This window comes from Nannospalax galili, unplaced genomic scaffold (assembly GCF_000622305.1).
Source record: "Nannospalax galili isolate Female #2095 unplaced genomic scaffold, S.galili_v1.0 scaffold2895, whole genome shotgun sequence".
In the NCBI taxonomy this organism is placed as follows: Eukaryota; Metazoa; Chordata; class Mammalia; order Rodentia; family Spalacidae; genus Nannospalax; species Nannospalax galili.
Window position 1 is genome coordinate 768,556 of NW_008336404.1, and position 7,902 is coordinate 776,457.

At 46.1% G+C, this 7,902-nt stretch overlaps 1 non-coding gene across 1 annotated transcript; it reads left to right on the forward strand.

Annotated features, from left to right (window-relative positions):
* Nucleotides 1-24: 24 nt before the first annotated feature.
* LOC115070046 lies at nt 25-133 on the forward strand. Its single transcript, XR_003849249.1, has one exon. It is a non-coding gene; the product is annotated as a small nucleolar RNA SNORD23 (small nucleolar RNA).
* Nucleotides 134-7,902: the final 7,769 nt, after the last annotated feature.

Here is a 7,902-nt window from a genome sequence, read left to right on the forward strand (position 1 = left end):
TCTTTTCAATTTAAAAAAAGCCAGTGCCCAGTGATGACACCACCCTTGCTCCCCGTGCCCTCAGGGGCTATGGGTGACAACATGGCTGCCCTTGGGCTGGGCCAGTTGGGTCATTGCCTGGGGGTTGAGGGCACAGGGTAAAAAAATAAAATAAAATAAATAAAAAGAGCCAGGTGTAGTGGCACACACCTTTAAATTCCAGCACTCTGGAGGCAAAGGCAGGTAGATCTCTGTGAATTTGTGAATTCAAGGACAGCTTGATCTACATAGCAAGTTCCAGGCCAGTCAGGACTGCAGAGATGGCTCAGCAGTTAAGAACACTGAATGTTCTTGCAGAAGACCAGGGTTTGAATCCCAGGACCCACATGGCAGCTAACAACTGTCCTTAACTCCAGTTCCAGGGGATCCGACGCCCTCTTCTGACCTTCACGGGCATTGCACAACACGGGTGCACTTACCTACATGCAGGCAAAATAAAAATAAAATATTTTGCCGGGGGTGGTGGCACATACTTTTAATCCCAGCACTTGGGAGGCAGTGGCAGGCAGATCTTTGTGAGTTTGAGACCGGCCTGGTCCTCATAGCAAGTTCCAGGACAGCTGGGGCTACGGGGAGACCCTGTCTCAAAAAGACCAAAAAAAAGAAAAGAAAGAAAAAAAAGTAAAAGAAAAAAAATTGAGTTATATTTAAAGGTACTTAAGCAGAATTTTAGAAATAGTCCAACAACCTATTTACTGAAAATCTCTATACAAGTATCATTCTAAAAGTTTGCCCCCTAAAGCTACTTCCATGAAAATTTGTCAACTTAAACCCAACATAGTAATACAAGTCCTGTAACCCCAGCGCTCTAGAAAGCTGAGGGAGGAGGATCAGGAATTCAAGGGTGACTTTGGCTATGTATCAAGTTAGAAACCAGCGTGGATTACATGGGACCCTGCATAAAACAAGAAAGGGTCTGGAGAGATTGCTCAGTGGTTAAGAGCTCTGGATGCTCTTGCAGAGGATCCAGTTTCAGTTCCCAGCACTCACATGGGCGCTAACAACCATCTGTAACTCCAGTTCCAGGGGATCCAACACCCTCTTCTGATCTCTGTGGACATTGTGAGATAGGAGTGGTTTTACAGACATACAGGCAAAACACTCATACACATAAAAATAAATTTAAAAAAAGAAAGTCTTTAAAAAAAAAGAAAAAGGAAAGAAAGGAAGGAAGGAAGGAAGAGATTGAAAAGAAAAGAAAACGGGTTCAAGATGCAGGAATATCTGCTTTACACGTTAATATTCAACATTGTCATGAGAGATTTCATCAAACTCAGGTGATTAAATGAATAACCAGTGTAACTACTGGACAGGAAGAGTGAAGTTATTACTCCTACAACTCCTGAAGTTTATGCTCCATTTCTCTTTCTCGTCTGTTGCAAATGTCTTAAATAATTGCTCCATTTTCTCCCCCACCTTGTTTTGTTCTGTTTTCTTCTGTTTTGCTTGAAACAGGGTCTGATGTAAGCCAGGCTGACCTCACACTATGTAACTAAGGATGATCTTGAAGTTCTGATCCTCCTGCCTCTACCTCTTGAGTGCTGTGATTGCAAGTGTTTACCATCATGCCCAGCATATGGGATGCTGGAGATCAAAGCCAGGGTCTTGAGAGTGCTAGGAAAGCTCTCTACCAAGTGAGCTACATCCCCAGCTGCCATTTTTCTCTTTTAGACTTTTTTATTTAGTAGTTATCATTGGTGTGTGTGTGTGTGTGTGTGATGGGGAGTATATGTGTGCCACAACTCACATGTAAAGCAGAGGACAATGTTAAAGAGTTAGCTCTCTCCTTCTACTTTTTTAATTTTTAGTTTTTTATGTGTATGAGTGTTTTGCCTGCTTGTATGTAAGTGCACCACATGCATGCAATGCCTGCGAAGACCAGAAGAGGGCATTGGATCCCTTAGAACTGGAGTTATAATTGTTAGCTACCATGTGGGTGCTGGGAACCAAACCTTGGTCCTCTGCAAGAGCAGCCAGTGCTCTTAACCACTGAACAATCTCTCCAGTCCTCCTTCCACTTTATAAAAAGAGTATTTATTTTTATTTATGTATGCGTGTGTGAAAGAGTGCATGTCACATGTGTGGGGGTACCTGGAGAGGCCAGAGGAAGGCATTGGATCCCCTGGAGCTGGAGTTAAAGGTGGTTGTTAACTACTATATGGGTGCTAGGAACCAGACTTGGGTCCTCTGAAAGAGTAGCAAATGCTTTTAACTTCTGAACCATCTCTCCAGCCACTTTTATGGGATGTGATTGTTTGAATGAAAAATGTTGCCCATAGGCTCAATTATTTAAACATTTGGCCCCCAGCTGGTAGCCCTCTTCGGGGCATCACGAAATGTTTAGGAGGCATAGCCCTGCGGGAGGAAGTGTGTCACTGGGGGTGGACTCTGAGAGTTCATAGCCACTTCCGGTTTGCTTGCTCTGCTTCTTGTTTGCAGTGATCCCTGAGCTTTTAGCTCCTGCTGCTTGTTGCCATGCCTCCTCACCATGATGGACTCATCCTTCTGGAACCATAAACCAGAAATAAACTCTTTTCTCTATCAGTAGCTTTTGGTCATGGTATCTTATCATAGTAGCAGAAAGGTAACTAACACATGTGGGTTCTGGGGATTGAACTCAGGTTGTCAGGCTTGCACTCCAATGCCTTTCCCCACTGAGTCATCTTACTGGCCCATTTTTTTTTTTTTAATGTGTATGAGTGTATTGCCTGCATGCATTTAAGTGCATTCGTATTGTGTAATGCCCATGGAAGTCAGAAGATGGCATCAGATCCGCTGGAACTGGAGTTATGGACAGTTGTTAGCTGCCATGTGGGTGCTGGGAATGGAACCCAGGTCCTCTGCAAGAGCAGTCAGTGTTCTTAACCACTGAGCCATCTCTCTTTGCTGGCACATTCTTGATTCTACTCTCTTCAGGCTATTGTCTCAACTCCTCTTCTGGACTGAGGTCACTGGCGACCTTTGTGCCACCACTACTACTCTTTTTTTATTTAAGGGAGGGGTCTTTTTGAGACAGGGTCTCCCTATAGCCACAACTGGCCTCGAACTCATAGAGACCTGCCTGCCTCTGCCTCCCAAGTGTTGGTACTAAAGGCATCTGCCACCACACCGGGTGCCTCAGACTTCTTTTGCTTGCACATCAGCAGTATCTGTTATACGTGGCCTCTGTTCCTCCCAGGACCCCTTCTTCCTCTGGTCTCCTGGAAACCACACTCTTGGTCCTCCTGCCTCTTTTGCAGAGCACTCCTTGCTTTCCTAGCCTCTGAGTTCTGGTCTTCTCCAGGACACTGTTTGGACCACTTATCTACATTCTTTGCCTAGGTTATCTCCTCCAGCTCCATGGTTTTCCATTCCACTTTCAATCCAACAGACCCATGTTGGCATCACCATCACTGACCTCTCCACAGACCTCCAGACAAGTAGCCCATTATCTTCTAGATGTTTGTACTTGGCAGTCCAATAGACCTCTGTAGGTTAACAGAGCCCAGCTTGAAGTCTCAGTTTCCCTGCAAAGCCTGTGTCTCCCCAGACATTCCCCAAATCCTTAGGGACCACTCCATTCACTCTTAATTTATCCCCCAAATATTATGTCCTCTTGATTCCTCTCTCAGGTCTCCAGAGCACCTGCAATGTTGTCAACTCTTGCATACAGACAGCTCCCTGGCTGCTATTCCAAGTCAGTACCCTCACCGACAAGCCCCCATCACCTGCCTCTTGAGTCAGTTAATTTGTCTTCTATTTGCTCCATCCTTCCCACTATACGACCTATTCTCCACTCAGCAGCCAGTGCTCCTTCTTTGTTTGGCACTGCTGGGGATTGAACCCAGGACCTTGGCTACATTATGTGTGGTGATTTCAATGAGAGATGTCCCCTGTAGGCTCATGTATTTGAACTCTTGGTCCCCAGTTGGTGGTGCTGTTTGGGGAGATTATGGAATCTTTAGGAGTTAGAGCTTTGTTGGTCACTGGGGGTGGGATTTGAGAACTACCCCGCTTCCTGTTCTCTCTCTGCTTCCTGTGAGTGGTTGAAATGTGATCAGTCCACTTCCTTCTTTTGCTGCCATGCCAGCCATGCCTTCTCCATCATCATGGCCTTTAGCCCTGTGGAACCATAAACCAAAATCAACTCCCGAAGTTATCACAGAGCTACACCTTGTTACTTCTCTGTTTAGTTCCTTGCCCCCAAGCCACATTAAGCACATGCTCATCTCAGGAGGTGGAGGCAGGAGGATCAGGGGTTCAGGCCATCCTTGGCTACATGGTGAGCTTGGGGCCAGCCTAGGCTATATGAACCTCCATCTCAAAAAAGAAAAAAGAAAGGTTTAATAAAGTAAAATGACACCGGCCTTCAAAAGTAAGGAGTTAGGATCACAAGCTTGTCATTCTAGAACACAAATTTATTTCTCTGTTCGGTCTCTATCCTACTCCAATTTGGAGAGGCAATGTCTGTCAGGCCCCAAAAAGGGCACCTTCACACATAAACATAAGATTGGGAGCAAGCCAGCAGTGATTTGCATAAGCAGGAGAGGCCCTTCCCCACACCCTGCTCTGGACAGCTTCAGCTGTTACATGGTGCCCTGTGTCCTGGCCTGAGGATCAACAAGTAACTCTTAAAGAGAAGCTTTGGAGGGGTGGGGGCAGGGGGTGCTGGATAGATGGCTCAGAGGTTAAGAGCAATGGCCGCTTTTGCAGAGGACCCAGGTTCAGTTCCCAACAACCACATGGTGGTTCATAACTGTCTGTGACTCCAGTTCCAGGGGATCTAACATCCTTTTCTGGTCTCTGCAGGCACTACACTCATTTCGTGAACTTACATGCAGGCAAAATACTCACACACATAAAAAATAAAAATACTTTTTTAAAAGAAAAAGAAGCTTTTTTTGCTAAACCAAAAGTTAAACTGTCTCAGAGGTAGCCTATATGTTCTTTTTAAAAATTAAAATTTTTTTTCTAACATGCATGCATTAATTAGTTGATTTATTCATTAGTTTACTCTGTGTGTGTCTGTGCATGTGTGTGCACGTGCATGCTTGCACAAGCATCAGCCATGGTGCCATGTGGAGGTCATAGGACAACTTGCAGGAGTCAGTTCTCTGCTTCCACTATGTGGGTCCCAGAGATGGAACTCAGGTCATTAGGCTTGGCAGCAGGTGCCTTTACCTACTGAGTCAGCACCAGCCTCTACATTCTTTTTAAAACATATATTTATAGCCGGGTGTGGTGGCACACGCCTGTAGTCCCAGCACTTGGGAGGCAGAGGCAGGCAGATCTCTGTGAGTTCAAGGCCAGCCTGGTCTACATAGTGAGTTCCAGGACAGCTGGGGCTACAGGGAGACCCTGCTTCAAAAAGAATATATATATATATATATATATTTGTTTTTATTTTATGTAAACAATATGAGTATTTTACCTGAATGCATGTTGCATGTAATGCACACAGAGGCCAGAAGAGGGCATTGGATCATCTGGAACTGGAGTTATAGGTGGTTGTTAGCCATCGTGTGGACACCAAGAACCAAACCCAGATCCTCTGCAAGAGCAGCCAGTGCTCTTAACCACTGAGCCATCTCTCTGGCTCCCAGCCTCTACACTCTTAAGGACTAAGACACCATTAAAACCTGCTGAGTCCTGCCATTTCTAGATCCCACTCCACAGTGGGGAAGCAGACGTGTTATCCACACCTAAACTTGCTATACCCTGTTGCCCTGAGTCACAGAGGACCAGGCTGGCACTCCAGGGTGAAGGCACCCTGCTCACAGACGCAGATCCAGTGTGATCCCAGGCTTGGCTCAGCCCCTGCTTTCCTCTCCTTGTCCTTCACTCCAGGCAGGAAGCCATTATAACTTGTAAATGATTCTGTGCAGAAAGGTAGAAAGGTGGTCAGTGTAGTAGTTGTCGCCAGTGCTGTGCTGTTCCAGAAGTATCTGATGGCTGTTTCTCTGGTGTGTTGTTGCTAAAGATGTAAATGAGGTCTACCCCTCCCACTTTGGTCCCAAGGACAATCCAATCTGAGGTACAATTCCACCAAAGAGTTCCCTGGGAAACCAATGAGTTTTGGGGGCTTATTTACAGAGCAATGGATGAGAGGATACTTACAGGAGTATGGGTGCTCCCCTCGAAGGCCACACTGGAAAGTCTTCACCTAGCATGGATGCTGGCTTCCCCACAGTGGCATAGATGGAAGCCCTCTCCTTTAGTCTTCCCCAGCCTACGCACTCTAGCCCTTCCCCCAGGCCAGGAATAATTAGGGCTGGATTGCCCACCACAGGTTGGGAGGTATGGCTGGATACTCAGGTGAGGACCCCGTTCCCCAGCCTACGCACTCTAGCCCTTCCCCCAGGCCAGGAACAATTAGGGCCGAATTGCCCACCACAGGTTGGGAGGTATGGCTGGATACTCAGGTGAGGACCCCTGGGCTCTCCCTGCCTCTCCTTCTGGGCACAAGTGTCAATAGTCAATAAATCCAGCTGGCATGATCTTTGTCAAGCAGGCATAGCTGAGCTCAGGAAAATGGTCTACGCACTCTAGCCCTTCCCCCAGGCCAGGAACAATTAGGGCCGAATTGCCCACCACAGGTTGGGAGGTATGGCTGGATACTCAGGTGAGGACCCCTGGGCTCTCCCTGCCTCTCCTTCTGGGCACAAGTGTCAATAGTCAATAAATCCAGCTGGCATGATCTTTGTCAAGCAGGCATAGCTGAGCTCAGGAAAATGGTGTCTGTCTGACTCAGAGACCAGTCCTATACAACAGACATCAAGTAAGCACTGGTTGGCTGTATTTGCCAGTGTCCTTGTGAGGATAGGTAAATAAACAGGTAAATGTAAAAACTTAAACAGAACAGAAATCAGCCATCTATTGTGTGTGTATGTATGTGAGTATGCATGCAGGTACACATGCCTGTGTGTGTGTGTGTGTGTGTGTGTGTGTGTGTGTGTGTGTGTGTGGCCCAGGGGTCAACCTCTGGTGCTGTTCCTTAGGAGATGTCTATGTTGTGTATTGTTGTTTCACATTTATTTATTTATCTTCTGGGGAAAGGAGGTATGTGCCACAGTGTGTGTGGAGGTCAGAGGACATTTTGTGAAAGTTGATCCTCTCTTTCCACCACCATGTGGGTCCTGGGGATCACATTCAGGTTGTCAGTTTTGGTTGCAAGTGTGCTTACATACTGAGTCATCTTGTTGGCCCTCTGCCTTGGTTTTTTCTTGTTTTTTTTTTTTTAATTTTATTTATGTAGTTCTTTATTTATTTGGTTTTGGTCTTTTTGGTACAGAGTCTCCCTGTAGCCCCAGCTGTCCTGGAACTTACTATGTAGACCAGTCTGGTCTCTATCTCACAGAGATCTGCCTGCCTCTGCCTCCCAAGTGCTGGAATTAAAGGTGCGTGCCACCACGCCTGGCTTCTGCCTTGTTTTTCCAGGAATAGTCTCTTCTATTAGGCTAACTGATCAGTGAGTCCCAGGGACCTACCTCCCTCTGCCTCCCCATTGCTGGGATTAAAGGCATGCACCATCATGCCTGACCAACCAACACCCAGCTTTTTGCATCAATGTTGGGGATTGAACTCAGGTCCTCATGCTTGAGTGACAAGCATTTTGCTGGAGCTATTCCCCCAGTTCCTTGTTTACAAATCATAACACCTCGGCTGAGAATTTAGCTCAGTTGATAGAGTGCTTAGCTAGCTTGCAAGAAGTCCTGGTTTGCATAACTCAAGTGCAGTAGTACATGCCTGCAATCCAAGCACTCTGGACATAGAGGCAGAAACATCAGAAGTTCAATGCTGTATAGTGAATTTAAGGCCAACCTGGGTTATAAGACTTTGTTTCAGGAAAAAAAGGAAAAATAATAAATAAATAAATAAATAAAT